This window comes from Triticum dicoccoides, chromosome 6A (assembly GCF_002162155.2).
Source record: "Triticum dicoccoides isolate Atlit2015 ecotype Zavitan chromosome 6A, WEW_v2.0, whole genome shotgun sequence".
Classification (NCBI taxonomy): domain Eukaryota; kingdom Viridiplantae; phylum Streptophyta; class Magnoliopsida; order Poales; family Poaceae; genus Triticum; species Triticum dicoccoides.
In genome coordinates, this window is record NC_041390.1 from 510,070,095 (window position 1) to 510,086,783 (window position 16,689).

A 16,689-nucleotide genomic window follows, 5' to 3' on the forward strand; every position below is an offset into this window, starting at 1 on the left:
GTTTATCTCAGATGTGAGAAAACATAACCAATTACGTTGTCTTCCTTGTCCAATGTCAACTCTTTAGCATATCATACTTTAATGAGTGCTCACAATCATAAAAGATGTCCAAGATAGTATATTTATATGTGAAAACCTCTCTTTCTTTATTACTTCCTATTAATTGCAACGATGACCAAAACTATGTTTATCCACTCTCAACAACTTTTATTCATCATACTCTTTATATATGAAGTCATTACTCTCCATAAGATCCATATGATCTCTTTATTTCTTTTTATTTCTTTCTCTTTTATTTATTCCCTCGAGATCATAGTAAGATAATCAAGCCCTTGACTCAACACTGATCTTTATTATATAATGCTCACGGACTCGATTACATAGATGGATCATAAAGCAAAACTCACAACTAGATCATGCTAAAACTTTATTCTACTAGATCAAGATATTATCAAAAGGATCGAACTAAGAAAAACGATAAAGATAAAAGTGATGGTGATACGATACTAGGGCACTCCCCCAAGCTTGGCAGTTGCCAAGGGGAGTGACCATACCCATGTGTTTATGTTTCCTTCCTCGGAGGTGGCGATGAAGGGGCTGTTGATGATGTAGGCTTGTCGTCCATCTTCCAAGGCATAGGCTCGCCATCATAGAAGGATGATCGCGTCTCCTGGATCCTCAAATCTGCAGCCAAACTCATCCTCTTGAATCTATATTCATACTCACAGTTTTGGTTTTGCAGGTCATAGATCTGGTCTTGGAGGCGCTCAATTTTCTCGTGAATCTTGAAGATGGCCTCCCCAATGTTCTTGTCATCCAGCTTGTGGTTGTTGGTGAACTCCATGATCATTATATGGTTGGAGTCGAGTCCATGTTCCACCAACTCCTGGGACTTGAAAACTTGTTGCTCCAATGCCTCGAGCCTTGTCTCCGTGCTTCCGGTCCTCCTTGGTCCCTCAACATCGCAGATGTGCAACAACCTCTCATCCATCTCAATGGTTTGAGGGTGTTGAAGCACCTCCGTGAGGTAGGGCTTGATGACCTTCTCGAAGAACTTGTCCTTGGGGGTACCTGAAGATGACATGGCGACCTAGATCTGTCAGAAAAACAGCTCGAAACAAAGACAGGAGATATTTGCATGATATGGTGGTCAAAACATTCGGGAGATTATATAGTGAATTTTTACCGATTAAAAGAAGTATCGTGCAAGAAAACGGAGTCCGGAGGGCACACGAGATGACCACGAGGCAGGGGGCGCACCCAGGGGGGTAGGGCGCACCCTCCACCCTCGTGGAAGCCTCGTGTCCTTCCCGGACTGCTTCTTATTTTCCTATTTTCTTAAATATTCCAAAACGGAGAAAAATTGCCATTAGAACTGTTTTGGAGTCGGTTTACTTACCATACCACGTACCTATTTTTTCGGAGTCTGAAACGTTCCGGAAAGTGTCCCTTATGTATTCCTCCGGGGTTACGGTTTCAATAATATTAGTTTCAACATTTATGGGGTTACTTGAGATATAATGTTTGATTCTTTGACCGTTCACCACCTTCGGATTTGTGCCTTCGAAGTTGTTGATTTTTATGGCACCGGAACGATAGACCTCCTCGATGACGTAAGGACCTTCCCATTTAGAGAGAAGTTTGCCTGCAAAAAATCTTAAATCAGAGTTGTATAACAATACATAATCACCTACATTGAACTCACGTTTTTGTATCCTTTTATCATGCCATCTTTTAACTTTTTCTTTAAACAGTTTGGCATTCTTATAGGCCTGGGTTCTCCATTCATCAAGTGAGCTAATGTCAAAAAGCCTCTTCTCACCGGCAAGTTTGAAATCATAATTGAGCTCTTTAATGGCCCAATATGCCTTATGTTCTAATTCAAGAGGTAAGTGACATACTTTTCCATAAACCATTTTGTACGGAGACATACCCATAGGATTTTTATATGCAGTTCTATAAGCCCGTAATGCATCATCAAGTTTCTTGGACCAATTCTTTCTAGATCTATTAACAGTCTTTTGCAAAATTAATTTAAGCTCTCTATTACTTAATTCTACTTGGCCACTAGACTGTGGATGATAAGGAGATAAAATTCTTTGATTAACATCATACTTAGCAAGCATTTTATGAAAGGCACCATGAATAAAATGTGAACCACCATCAGTCATTAAGTATCTAGGGACTCCAAACCTCGAAAAAATAACTTCTTTAAGCATCTTAATAGAGGTGTTATGATCAGCACTACTAGTTGGAATATCTTCTACCCACTTAGTAACGTAATCAACAGCAACTAAAATATGTGTATACCCATAAGAGGAAGGAAAAGGTCCCATATAATCAAATCCCCAAACATCAAATGGTTCAATAACAAGTGAATAATTCATAGGCATTTCTTGACGTCTACTAATATTACCAATTCTTTGCATTCATCACAAGACAAAACAAACTTATGGGCATCCTTGAAGAGAGTAGGCCAATAAAAACCGAATTGCAATACCTTATATGTGGTTCTATCTCCAGCATGGTGTCCTCCATAAGCCTCAGAGTGACACTTGCGTAGGATATATTCCTGTTCATGCTTAGGTATACAAAGTCTAATAACACCATCTACTCCTTCTTTATAAAGGTGTGGGTCATACCAGAAGTAATGTCTTAAATCATAGAAAAACTTTTTCTTTTGCTGATAAGTGAAACTAGGTGGTATAAAATTAGCAACAATGTAATTGGCATAATCAGCATACCATGGAGCAGTGCGAGAAGCATTTATGATAGCTAATTGTTCATTAGGAAAGCTATCATCAATAGGTAGTGGGTCATCAAGAAAATTCTCTAACCTAGACAAGTTGTCTGCAACGGGGTTCTCGGCTCCCTTTCTATCAATAATATGCAAATCAAATTCTTGCAGTAGGAGAACCCATCTAATAAGTCTAGGTTTAGCATCTTTCTTTTCCATAAGATATTTAATAGCAGCATGACCAGTGTGAATAGTTACTTTACAATCAACAATATAAGGTCTGAACTTATCACAAGCAAATACAACTGCTAAGAATTCCTTTTCAATAGTAGCATAATTTCTCTGGGCATTGTCTAGAGTTTTACTAGCATATTCAATAATATTTAATTTGTTATCAACTCTTTGTCCTAGAACAGCACCTACAGCATAATCACTAGCATCACACATGATTTCAAAGGGTAAATTCCAATCAGGTGGCTTAACAATAGGTGCAGAAATCAAGGCTTTCTTAAGTATTTCAAATGCTTCTACACAATCATCATCAAAGACAAAAGGAATATATTTTTGTAATAGGTTAGTCAGAGGCCGGGAAATTTTGGAGAAGTCCTTAATGAACCTCCTATAAAAACCAGCATGACCAAGGAAACTTCTTATACCTTTGATGTCCTTGGGACACGACATCTTTTCAATAGCATCAACTTTAGCTTTGTCAACTTCAATACCTCTTTCAGAAATTTTATGCCCCAAGACAATACCTTCATTAACCATAAAGTGTCACTTCTCCCAATTCAAGACAAGGTTAGTTTCTTCACATCTCTGCAAAACTCGATCAAGGTTGCTCAAGCAATCATCAAAAGAGGATCCATAAATAGAGAAATCATCCATGAAAACTTCACAAATCTTTTCACAAAAGTCAGAGAATATAGCCATCATGCATCTTTGAAAGGTAGCAGGTGCATTACATAAACCAAAAGGCATACGTCTATAAGCAAAGGTACCGAAAGGGCAAGTAAAAGTAGTCTTTTCTTGATCATCAGCTGACACAGGTATTTGAGAGAAACCAGAGTAACCATCTAGAAAGCAAAAAATGTGTATGTTTGGATAATCTTTCTAGCATTTGATCAATGAAAGGCAAAGGGTAATAATGTTTTTAGTAGCTTTATTTAATTTGCGGAAATCAATCACCATCCTATAACCTGTAATAATTCATTGCGGAATCAATTCATCTTTATCATTAGGAACGACAGTAATACCTCCCTTCTTAGGGACACAATGGACAGGACTTACCCACTAACTATCAGCAACGGGATAAATTATACCTGCTTCAGGGAGCTTTAATATTTCTTTTCTTACCACTTCTTTCATCTTAGGATTTAGCCGTCGTTGGTGATCAATAACTGGTTTGCCGTCTTTCTCCAAATTTATTTTGTGTTGACATAGAGTGGGACTAATGCCCTTAAGATCATAAAGAGTATATCCAATAGCAGCATGGTGCTTCTTTAGAGTTTTCAATAATTCCTATTATTCATGCTCTGAAAGGTTAGCACTAATAATAACAGGATATATCTTCTTTTCATCAAGATAAGCATATTTAAGAGTATCAGGCAATGGTTTAAGCTCAAACACGGGGTCACCCTTGGGTGGAGGAGGATCCCCTAGGATTTCAACAGGCAACTTGTGTTTCAGAATAGGTCCCTGTTTAAATAATACTTCATCTATTTCCCTTCTTTCATTCATAAACATATCGTTTTCATGGTCTAGCAAATATTGTTCTAAAGGATCAGTAGGAGGCACGGCAATAGAAGTAAGACCAATAATTTCATCTTTACTAGGCAATTCCTCATCACGGGGTTGTCTACTAAATTTAGCAAAATTAAACTCATGAGACATATCCCCTAAACCAACAGAAACAATATCCTTATTGCAGTCTATCTTAGCATTAACAGTATTCAAGAAGGGTCTACCAAATATAATGGGACAAAAGTCATCTTGTGGAGAACCAAGAACAAGAAAATTAGCAGGGTATTTAACTATCCCACACAAGACTTCAACATCTCTAACAATCCCAACTGGTGAAATAGTATCTCTATTGGCAAGCTTAATTGTAACATCAATCTCTTCTATCTCAGCAGATGCAAATATCATGCATAATTTCTTGGTATAAGGAATGAGGTATTGTACTTGCACTAGCACCCATTTCACATAAGCCATGGTAGCAATGATCTCCTATTTTAATAGAAATAATAGGCATGCCAACAATAGGTCTATGTTTATTTTCAGCATCAGGTCTAGCAATTCTAGCAGCTTCATTGCAGAAGTAAATAATATGCCCATCAATATTATTGGCCAAGAGATCTTTAACCATAGCAATACTAGGTTCAACTTTAATTTGCTCAGGGGGTTTAGGTGTCTTCATATTACTTTCGTTAACCACAGTTGAAGCTTTAGCATGATCCTTTATTCTAACAGGGAAAGGTGGTTTCTCAATATAAGCAGTAGGAACAACTGAATCATTATAAGTGATAATATTTTCTTCAACTTTAATAGGTGCAACTACTTTTACTTCAATGGGAGGATTATATTTAAACCACTTCTCCTTAGGGAGATCAACATGAGTAGCAAAGGATTCACAGAAAAAGCTACTATCTCAGAGTCAAGTCCATATTTAGTGCTAAATTCACGGAAAGCATCGGTATCCATAAAAGATTTAACACAATCAAACTTAGGTGTTATACCTGACTCCTTACCTTCGTCGAGGTCCCAATCTTCAGAGTTGCGTTTAATTCTTTCCAATAAATCCCATTTGAATTCAATAGTCTTCATCATAAAAGATCCAGTACAAGAAGTATCGAGCATGGAGCGATTACTGAGAGAAAGCCGAGCATAATTTTTTTGAATAATCATTTCATTTGAGAGCTCATGATTGGGGCATGAATATAAAATTGACTTAAGCCTCCCCCAAGCTTGAGTAATGCTTTCTCCTTCGCGAGGCCAAAAATTATATATATAATTACGATCACGATGAACAAGATGCATAGGATAAAACTTCTGATGAAATTCCAATCTCAATCGTTGGTAATTCCATGATCCAATATCATCACATAGCCTAAACCATGTCAATACCTCTCCCTTCAGAGATAAAGGGAATACCTTCTTCTTGATAACATCATCGGGCATACCTGCAAGCGTAAATAATCCACAAACTTCATCCACATAGATAAAGTGTAAATCGGGATGCAATGTTCCATCTCCTGCAAAAGGATTAGCTAGCAGTTTCTCTATCATACCCGAAGGAATTTCAAAGCAAAAATTTTCAGTAGGTTTAGTAGGTTGAGGAGCAACTCTTTTCTCTACTGGTCGGGGTGAAGATAGCCCGAGCAAGCCCCTCAAAGGATTATGTTCCATAGTAACAAGTGATAGTAAATTTCAGCACACTATATTAATTTTTCCTTACCAAATTCCACCTACCAAAGGCGCTTCAATCCCCGGCAACGGTGCCAGAAAAGATTCTTGATGACCCACAAGTGTAGGGGATCTATCATAGCCTTTTCGATAAGTAAGTGTGTCGAACCCAACGAGGAGCAGAAGGAAATGATAAGCAGTTTTCAGTAAGGTATTCTCTGCAAGCACCCAAATTATCGGTAACAGATAGTTTTGTGATAAGGTAATTTGTAACGAGTAGAAAGTAATAAAAGTAAATAAGGTGCAGCAAGATGGCCCAATCCTTTTTGTAGCAAAGGATAAGCCTGGACAAACTCTTATATGAAGGAAAGCGCTCCCGAGGACACATGGGAATTATCGTCCAGGTAGTTTTCATCACGTTCATATGATTCGCGTTTGGTACTTTGATAATTTGATATGTGGGTGGACCGGTGCTTGGTTACTGTCCTTACTTGGACAAGCATACCACTTATGATTAACCCCCATTGCAAGCATATGCAACTACAACAGAAGTATTAAGATAAACCTAACCATAGCATGAAACATATGTGAGGGAGTCCTGGATTAGGGGGTGTCCGGATGGCCGGACTATACCTTCAGCCAGACTCCTGGACTATGAAGATACAAGATTGAAGACTTCGTCCCTTGTCCGGAAGGGACTTTCCTTGGCGTGGAAGGCAATATTGGCGATACGGATATGTAGATCTCCTACCATTGTAACCGACTTTGTGTAACCCTAACCCTCTCCGGTGTCTATATAAACCGGAGGGCTTTAGTCCGTAGGACAACATACAGAAGAACAATCATACCATAGGCTAGCTTCTAGGGTTTAGCCTCTCCGATCTCGTGGTAGATCTACTCTTGTACTACCCATATCATCAATATTAATCAAGCAGGACGTAGGGTTTTACCTCCATCAAGAGGGCCCGAACCTAGGTAAAACTTCGTGTCCCTTGCCTCCTGTTACCATCCAGCCTAGACGCACAGTTCGGGATCCCCTACCCGAGATCCGCCGGTTTTGACACCGACATTGGTGCTTTCAATGAGAGTTCCTCTGTGTCGTCGCCGTTAGGCTTGATGACTCCTACGATCATCAATAGCGATGCAGTCCAGGGAGAGACCTTCCTCCCCAGACAGATCTTCATCTTCGGCGGCTTCGCACTGCGGGCCAATTCACTTGGCCATCTGGAGTAGATCGAAAGCTATGCCCCTAGCCGTCAGGTCAGATTTGGAAGTTTAAAATACACGGCTGACATCCGCAGGGACTTGATCTTCGACGGATTCGAGCCACTGCCGAGCGCGCCGCACTGTCACGACGAGCATGATCTAGCTCTGCCGCCGAACAGTGCCCTGGAGGCCGCACCCACATCGGCTTCGACCCTTAATTCGGAGCCAACTGCGCCGATCGAAGATGGGTGGTTGGATGCCGCCTCGGGGGCTGCGATCCCAACGGCGATCAAGCCGAACACCAGCCCCCACTCTGCGAGACTCGTGACTCCAAGGAGCCGGACTCCTCTCCGGACTCCGAACCCTCCGCGCCCCTGCCGATCGAATCCGATTGGGCGCTGATCATGGAGTTTACTGCCGCGGACATCTTTCAGCACTCGCCTTTCGGTGATATTCTGAAGACACTAAAGTCTCTCTCTTTATCAGGAGAGCCCTGGCCGGACTACGGTCAGCAAGGTTGGGATACGGACGATGAAGAAATTCAAAGCCCACCCACCACCCACTTTGTAGCCACTGTCGACGATTTAACCGACATGCTCAACTTCGACTCCGAAGACATCGACGGTATGGACGCCGATGAAGGAGACAATGAAGAAACAGCGCCTATTGGGCCCTGGAAAGGCACCTCGTCATATGACGTATACATGGTGGACTCACCAAAAGATGACGACGAGGAGCGGAAGGACGCACCGAAGGCTTGTTCCCTCGAGAAGCAGTCAAAGCGGCGACGCAAGCACCGCCCCAAATCCCGCCTCGATAGAAATAACGATCACACAGACCCAGCGCTGGAGCAGGGTGAACCGCTGCCGGACAACGGCAATCCGGATAATCAAACCGAACAAACAAATTCTATCAAGGATAATGGTCCGGACGACATAACGCCGGACAGGCACCCGGAGCAGCAGAATGCCCGTAAAAGGCTTGTTGCCACCGCGAGGAGTCTTAAAAAGCAGAAGCAAAGGCTCAAGGGTGCGCAAGACACACTCCAAATCAGATGGAGTAAAATACTCAACACAGCAGCGAGGTACGGCGACAATCGCCCCTCCAAGAGCTACCCAAAGCGGAAGCTGCTACCTGAATTCGATGAGGAGGCCTCAGACCCCCCACAACCAAATATCAAAGCAGCCACCTGGCCGGATAGATGACCCCTCTACCAACACAGAGCGGCATACAACGCCACTCACAATACAACACGCGACCCTTGCGAGGGCTCGCACCCAAAGGACGGTGCAACAAGATCCATCTATGGACCACGCAAGCGCGCCCCAGCATACAATGCAACACAACAAACATCCGAACAACGTGGTACACCCAGCTACAGGGGTGCCGCACACCCCCTATGTTTCATCAATGAGGTGTTGGACCATGAATTTCCAGAGGGATTCAAACCCGTAAAAATAGAGACATACGACGGAACAACAGACCCTGGGGTCTGGATTGAGGACTACATCCTTCATATCCATATGGCTCGAGGAGATGATCTCCACGCCATCAAGTACTTACCCCTCAAGCTCAAAGGGCCAGCTCGTCACTGGCTTAAAGGCCTCCCCGAAAGCTCCATTGGAAGTTGGGAAGAGCTTGAAGACGCCTTTCGGGCAAATTTTCAAGGGACTTATGTCCGACCTCCGGATGCGGACGATTTGAGTCATATAACTCAACAGCCCGGAGAGTCAGCCCGAAAGCTTTGGAACAGGTTTCTTACTAAAAAGAACCAGATTGTCGACTGTCCGGACGCCGAAGCCTTGGCAGCTTTTAAGCATAGCGTCCGTGACGAATGGCTCGCCAGACACCTCGGCCGAAATAAGCCGAGAACGATGACCGCATTAACAAGCCTCATGACCCGCTTTTGCGCAGGTGAGGACAGCTGGCTAGCCAGATGCAGCACCAGCGACCCTAGTACATCTGATGTTAGAGATGGAAACGGGAAATTATGGCGCAACAGCAATAACAAACGCCGAAATAAAGAAGATAGCACGAAGGGCACGGCAGTAAACGCCGGATTCAAAAGCTCTCGAACAGGTCAGCAAAAGCTGCCCTCTAAAGGCATCAGGGATGAACTGTCCAGCCTCAACAAAATTCTGGACCAAGTATGTCAGATCCATAGTACCCCTGGTAAACCTGCTAATCATACCCACAGAGAATGTTGGGTCTTCAAGCAGTCCGGCAAGCTCAACACCGTACACAAGGGGGAGGATACACCAAGTGAAGACGAGGTCGAGCCTCCCAAGCAAGACACTGGGGAACAAAAGAAATTTCCACCAGAAGTCAAAACAGTAAACGTGTTACACGTGATCAAGGGAAAAAACAACGCGGTACTCCTAGGAAAATATACCCAAGGGCCTGTCACCGCGAAGTCCTGCCACTGGTCGTCTCAACCGATCACTTTCCACCATTGCGATTACTCAGCAAGTATCCGACGCGCAGGATGGGCTGCCCTAGTATTAGACCCAGTAATTGGCGGATATCACTTCACACGAGTCTTGATGGACGGTGGCAGCAATCTAAACCTAATATATCAGGATACAATCCGCGGGATGGGGTTAGACCCAACAAAAATTCGCCATAGCAATACTACCTTTAAAGGAGTAACGCCAGGCCCAGGGGCTCGTTGTACGAGCTCCTTCCTACTACAAGTTATATTCGGCTCCCCCGATAACTTCCGTCGCGAGCATTTAACCTTCCACATCGCTCCGTTCCAAAGTGGCTATCAAGCACTGCTCGGACGCGAAGCTTTCGCTCACTTTAATGCAATACCACACTACGCCTCCCTCACAGTCAAGATGCCCGGTCCACGTGGCATCATTTCAGTGAACGGAAATATCAAGCGATCTTTGTGCGCCGAAGAGAGTGTGGCTGCCTTGGCAGCCGCACACTAAAGGCGCCCGGACCAGTGAAAGCATCCAATAGGTCGTCAAGACCTCGGACACAACTAATAAAGTCCGGCGCCGCTATTTATACCGAATAAATGGCCACACCCCTATTTGTCAATACAAGGGGCTCAACGAGCAGACAAGTGGCAATTTTTTTCTCATCTTGAATTATACATGGTTTCTTTATCTTTTTGCACGACAACTTTTTCACCTAAATTACTCTCTTTTACAGACGATCATCGTGCTACACCCGTCCAGGATACGGCACAACAGAGACACAGGCGTAGATGTGCAGCAGGGACCCGCTCCAAGGATTCTTTTTAGGTTAAGACCCTGCGTAAACCTTTTTTACTGTCTCTTGTTGATACATATCCACCGTTGAGAAGGATGCTGACGTCTTGGCATGTGGCCACGCCAGAACAATGCACGTACCTGGATACAAGGGGCTTCTTACAAAGGCCATTATTTAGGCCCGGTTTATACCACAAAGACCGAATACCTTAGGGAGTGTTCGGCTTCGCGAGTTTGGCCCTATATGCATCAGCTCAGAATCATTGTCTTTGGTCAAATGTTGGGTTTGCCCGGCTCCTGTGTTTTGGTGCCTTATGTTCCGATTTACCGGCTAAGGTAGCACCATGAGAACTACTGTGATTATGCCCTGGTTCATCCGGACGAGCACCTCAGTAGAGAAAGCCGAAAACTGACTGTCATATATAGCGTGAGACTGGTCAACCACTCGATGACCTGTTGGAATGTTAGAATTCCTCCGCCTTAACGAAGGGTCATTTCCCGGCCAAGCATGTACGCACCCCGGGATCGGGAGAGTGCGGAGCCACCAGGGGCTATCTAGTAGCCCCACTTTCAAACTCCTATGGCTATGTGAAAGTGCTAAAGCATTATAGTCCGGTTGCCTCGCTCGCTCCGCTATCACCTCCTTAATAGGACCAAGACATTGGGTTAAGTGTGAACGCGTGTTTTTTGCGAGCACCTCCGCATTATATGCGTGGGGGTTGAAGCCGACAGCTGCAATCTTTCAGGTTATACACATGTATACATAAACGGCCGCCCAGGAGGCATCATATTACTTTCAGGCAAAAGTATAAAAATAGCCTTATAAAAATTTATAAAAGCATTTCACTTACAATGAGATTACATATCACTCAAACATAATATTTTTTGAGCACTGGGTCTCTATCAAACGAGCACCCTCAAGAACTTCTTCAAAGTAGTGCTCAGCAGTCATTAGGCCTATGGCCGAATCCCGCGCTGCAACAGTGGTAGCATCCATCTCCGCCCAGTATGCTTTAACACGGGCAAAGGCCATCCGTGAGCCCTCTATGCACACCGACCTCTTCATCGCATTAATGCACGGCACCACGTCAAGGAACTGCTGCAACAAGCTGAAAAAGCTGTTCGGTTTTGGCCTTTCCGGCCATAGCTGATCCACAACAGACCTCATGGCGAGTCCGGACAACCTATTCAGTTCGGCCCATTCGGCTAATTGGTCAGTCAATGAAAGCGGACGCTCGGAACAATGAAATTGTCTCCAAAACAGCTGGTCCACTTCACGGTCCGTCTGACCCTGGAAGTACTTGGCCGCATCGGCAGCGCTCGCCGCCAAATCCATATACACATCCTCTGAACTCCATAGCCGATCCAGAGGGGCATACCATGGATCTCCGAACTTCCTCCGCAACATAAAGGATTTCCCAGCTACAATATCCCCGGCTTCGCGCAGCTCCTCCTTCTTCGCCCTCATAGAAGAGCGGATGTCTTTTCTCGACACAGCAGCCTTCTCAAGGTCTGATGCCTTCGCTAGGTTTTCCTTTTCAAGAACCCGGCAACGGTCGGCGGCGGCTTTTAATTCTATGGCCATCTTGGCCATCTTATCTCGGCTCTCGCCATGCGCGGCCTTCTCGGCTTTCAACTCTTCGGCCGCCTTCAAAGCAGCCGCATTAGCAACCCTCGCTTGTTCCTTGGCTCGGGCAAGTTCTGCCCGCAAGGCTTCAACAGTGGTAGCTCCATCTGCAGTCACAACATATTAAAGATACTGGCATCATGCTGCTCTTACTATGTGGCGTTTACCAGATAATGACACTTACCCTGTGCCTCGTCAAGCCTTTTGTTAACAAGCTCGATGTCGGCGTCTACCGCATCCAACTGCCGTTTTAAATGGGCAAACTCGCTAGTCCGGCTAGCCACCGGAGCTTCCATCACCTGCATATAGAGGCAGTATGGTTATTATTACCTAGGAATATGATCCTATGTTCGTCATCGTTTTCGACGACAACCAGAGTCTCAGGGGCTACTATCTACACAGGGCACACCTAGCATGTGCAGGACTATCATACATTATTTTACGTACCTCAAAGCCTGTCAGTAGACTCATAAAAGCTTCATGCAATCCGCTTTCGGCGGACGAGATTCTCTCCATCACCGTATTCATCAGCACACGGTGTTCATCTGAGATGGCCGCTCGCCCCACCAACTCCCTCAGAACATCCGATCGCACACCAGACGGTGCCGGACTCTTTTGTCCGCTCTCTTCGAGAGCCGGACACTGGGAGCTTCGGGGGTCAATGGGATTATCTTCTGGCCTCACCGGACTCGGAGAGGCCCTCCACGACGACACTTCGGGGTCGCCCGCTTCCAGAGCGGAGGAGTCCGAGGAGGCGTTTCGCTCTCCATCATCTCTGGAAGAAGATCCCCCGAAGACGAGATCATTTGAGAGGGGTTGAGGCCCAAACTGCAAAGATATATGCGGTGGTTATTTTCTCAGAAGAAAAATATGGCATACCTGTACTATTAAAGTATTTTGGGTCACTTACGACTCGCTGGAGAATTGATCCCCCCGCGGACTTTGTGCGGCAAAAGCACCCCCCAAGGTAGGACCCTCTGTGGGAGACTTCTTCTCCTGTTTGGAAGCTTCGGCTTCCGAATCCCCGGGCGCAGTCATTTTCCTCCTGCGGTCGTCTTCCTTCATGGAGAAGCTCGCTCCCTCGGTTAGAATGGGCAGCGTTGGGGCCCACGTCCGCCCGTATTATCATCCCCAGTATCTTCCTTCAAGGGCTCCGGGCAAGGTGCGACCTGGAGCATCTTTCCAATACCGGATTGTCCAAACCCTCAGGGAGGGGGGCGAACACCGAATCAACTTCTCCTTTGTTAGCCAGTCCTGGTCAAAAAGTGAACTCTCAGAAATAACTTCGTAACGAATGAGAGATAGTATGTTCGGCCGGAAGATTCCTTACCTGTTCGGCGGCACGGTTACTGCTCAGGCCCATGTCCTCGGTGATTTCCGGACACTCTACCTGAGGTCCGAAGAATGACTTGTACATCTCCTCATGCGTCAGGCCGAGGAAATTTTGAATGACACGCGGTCCCTCGGGATTGAACTCCCACAAGCGAAGGGGCCGGCGTTTGCAAGGCTGGACTTGACGAACCAGCATAACTTGTATTACCGCAACCAAACTAAAATCTCCATTGAAGAGATCTCGAATGCGGCTTTGCAGTATAGGCACGTCCTTGGCTGGACCCCAGCTCAGACCTCTGCTGATCCATGACATCAGTTGTGGGGGAGGGCCCGAGCGGAAAACAGGGGCGGCCGCCCACTTGGCACTTCTAGGAGCCGTGATGTAGAACCACTCCTGTTGCCACAATTCAGACACCTCTGGAATGGAACCTTTGGGCGATGGAGCTCCCGTCATCTTGCATATTGAGGCACCTCCACACGCTGCATGTTGCCCCAAGATCATCTTCGGCTTTACTTCAAAGGTCTAGAGCCACAGGCCAAAGTGAGGGGTAACCCGGAGGAAGGCCTCACACACGACAATAAATGTCGTGATATGAAGAAAGGAGTCCGGAGCTAGATCATGGAAATCTAGCCCGTAATAAAACATCAAACCCCTGACAAAAGGATCCAGAGCAAGGCCTAGACCTCGGAGGAAGTGGGAGACGAACACAACGTTCTCGTTGGGTTCGGGGGAGGGGACGGCCTGCCCTCGGGCAGGCAGCCGATGCAAAACCTCGGTGGTCAGATATCTAGCCTCCCTCAACTTTTTGATGTCTTCTTCCGTGATGGAGGAAGGCACCCAGCGGCCTTGAAGGCTAGATCCGGACATGATTGAAGGTTCGGAGCACATGACCTGAACTTTGGGTGTTTGAGCTTGAGGTGGGGGAAGGATTCGATTGAGCACGGGAGGAAAAAAATAAAAGCCTTGTCCCTTTATAAAGAGGGTGAATATCAAGCGTCCTCTCTGTGGCCGTTTGGACTTGCCTATAGTCTAGCAGTCCTAGAAGCGGTTGGGTTACCCATGCCCGTATTGATGAGAATCCCGGAATAAGGGGACACGATCTCTGCTTCGACGAGACGTGGCAAGGAAACCGCCTCGCATGACACGCTGAGGCGAGACAATAAAACGATTCGAATAAAGGCTTGGCCGTGGTGCGGTGTCACACTACGGAATACGTCAGCAGATTAGATTTGTGTAAATATTATTCTCTCTATGGCAATATGTGGAAACTTATTTTGCAGAGCCGGACACTATCTTTGTGTTCAAAATCTTCTATGAAGTACTTGGAGGAGGAACCCGCCTTGCAATGCCGAAGACAATCTGCGCGTCGGACTCGTCGCCATTGAAGCCTGGTTCAGGGGCTACTGAGGGAGTCCTGGATTAGGGGGTGTCCGGATGGCCGGACTATACCTTCAGCTGGACTCCTGGACTATGAAGATACAAGATTGAAGACTTCGTCCCATGTCCGGAAGGGACTTTCCTTGGCGTGGAAGGCAAGCTTGGCGATACGGAAATGTAGATCTCCTACCATTGTAACCGTCTTTGTGTAACCCTAACTCTCTCTGGTGTCTATATAAATCGGAGGGTTTTAGTCCGTAGGACAACATACAGAACAACAATCATACCATAGGCTAGCTTCTAGGGTTTAGCCTCTCCGATCTCGTGGTAGATCTACTCTTGTACTACCCATATCATCAATATTAATCAAGCAGGACGTAGGGTTTTACCTCCATCAAGAGGGCCCGAACCTGGGTAAAACTTCGTGTCCCTTGCCTCCTGTTACCATCCGGCCTAGACGCACAGTTCAGGACCCCCTACCCGAGATCCACCGGTTTTGACACCGACAATATGGATCAAAATCAGCCCCTTACGAAGCAACGCATAAACTAGGGTTTAAGCTTCTTCACTCTAGCAACCCATCATCTACTTATTACTTCCCAATGCCTCCCTCTAGGCCCAAACAATGGTGAAGTGTCATGTAGTCGACATTCACATGACACCACTAGAGGGATGACAACATACATCTCATCAAATTATCGAACAGATACCAAATTCACATGACTAATTATAGCAAGACTTCTCCCATGTCCTAAGGAACAAACGTAGCTACTCACAAAGCATATTCATGTTCATAATCAAAGGGGTATTAATATGCATAATGGATCTGAACATATGATCTTCCACCAAGTAAACCAACTAGCATCAACTACAAGGAGTAATCAACACTACTAGCAACCCACAGGTACCAATCTGAGGTTTGGATATAAAGATTGGATACAAGAGATGAACTAGGGTTTGAGATGAGATGGTGCTGGTGAAGATGTTGATGGAGATTGACCTCCTCCCGATGAGAGGATCGTTGGTGATGACGATGGTGATGATTTCCCCCTCCCGAAGGGAAGTTTCTCCCGCAGAACAGCTTTGCTGGAGCCCTAGATTGGTTCCGCCAAGGTTCTGCCTCGTGGCGGCGGAGTTTCTTCCTGAAAGCTTGCTTATGATTTTTTCCTCGACGAAAGACTCCATATATCCAAAGATGGGCATCAGAGGGCCACCAGGGGGCCCACGAGGCAGGGGGCGCGCCCCCACCCTCGTGGCCAGGGTGTGGGCCCCCTCTGGTACTTTCTTTGCTCAGTATTTTTATATATTCTGAAAATAACTCCCATGGAGTTTCAGGACTTTTGGAGATGTGCAAAATAGGTCTCTAATATTTGCTCCTTTTCCAGCCCAGAATTCTAGCTGCCGGCATTCCCCCTCTTCATGTAAACCTTGTAAAATAAGAGAGAATAGGTATAAGTATTGTGACATAATGTGTAATAGCAGCCCATAATGCAATAAATATCGATATAAAAGCATGATCCAGAAAAACCCCGCTCACCTTCTTCCTCACAAGTACAGAAAATGTCTGCTCCTCTTCTTCCACTCCTACAGAAAACCCCAGCCCTCCTTCTTCCCCACTCGCACTGCCACTAGGCTCGTCTTTGGCTACTCTACTCAAACCCCGAGCTCGGCGCGATGCCCACAAGGAAAATGGAGTCGGCTGGCCCGAGCACCAAGAAGATGAGGCTCCCGCCAGCGGCGACGCCGGTTGTAGATCCTGCACCCGGCAGCACGGGGAGAAGCGGCG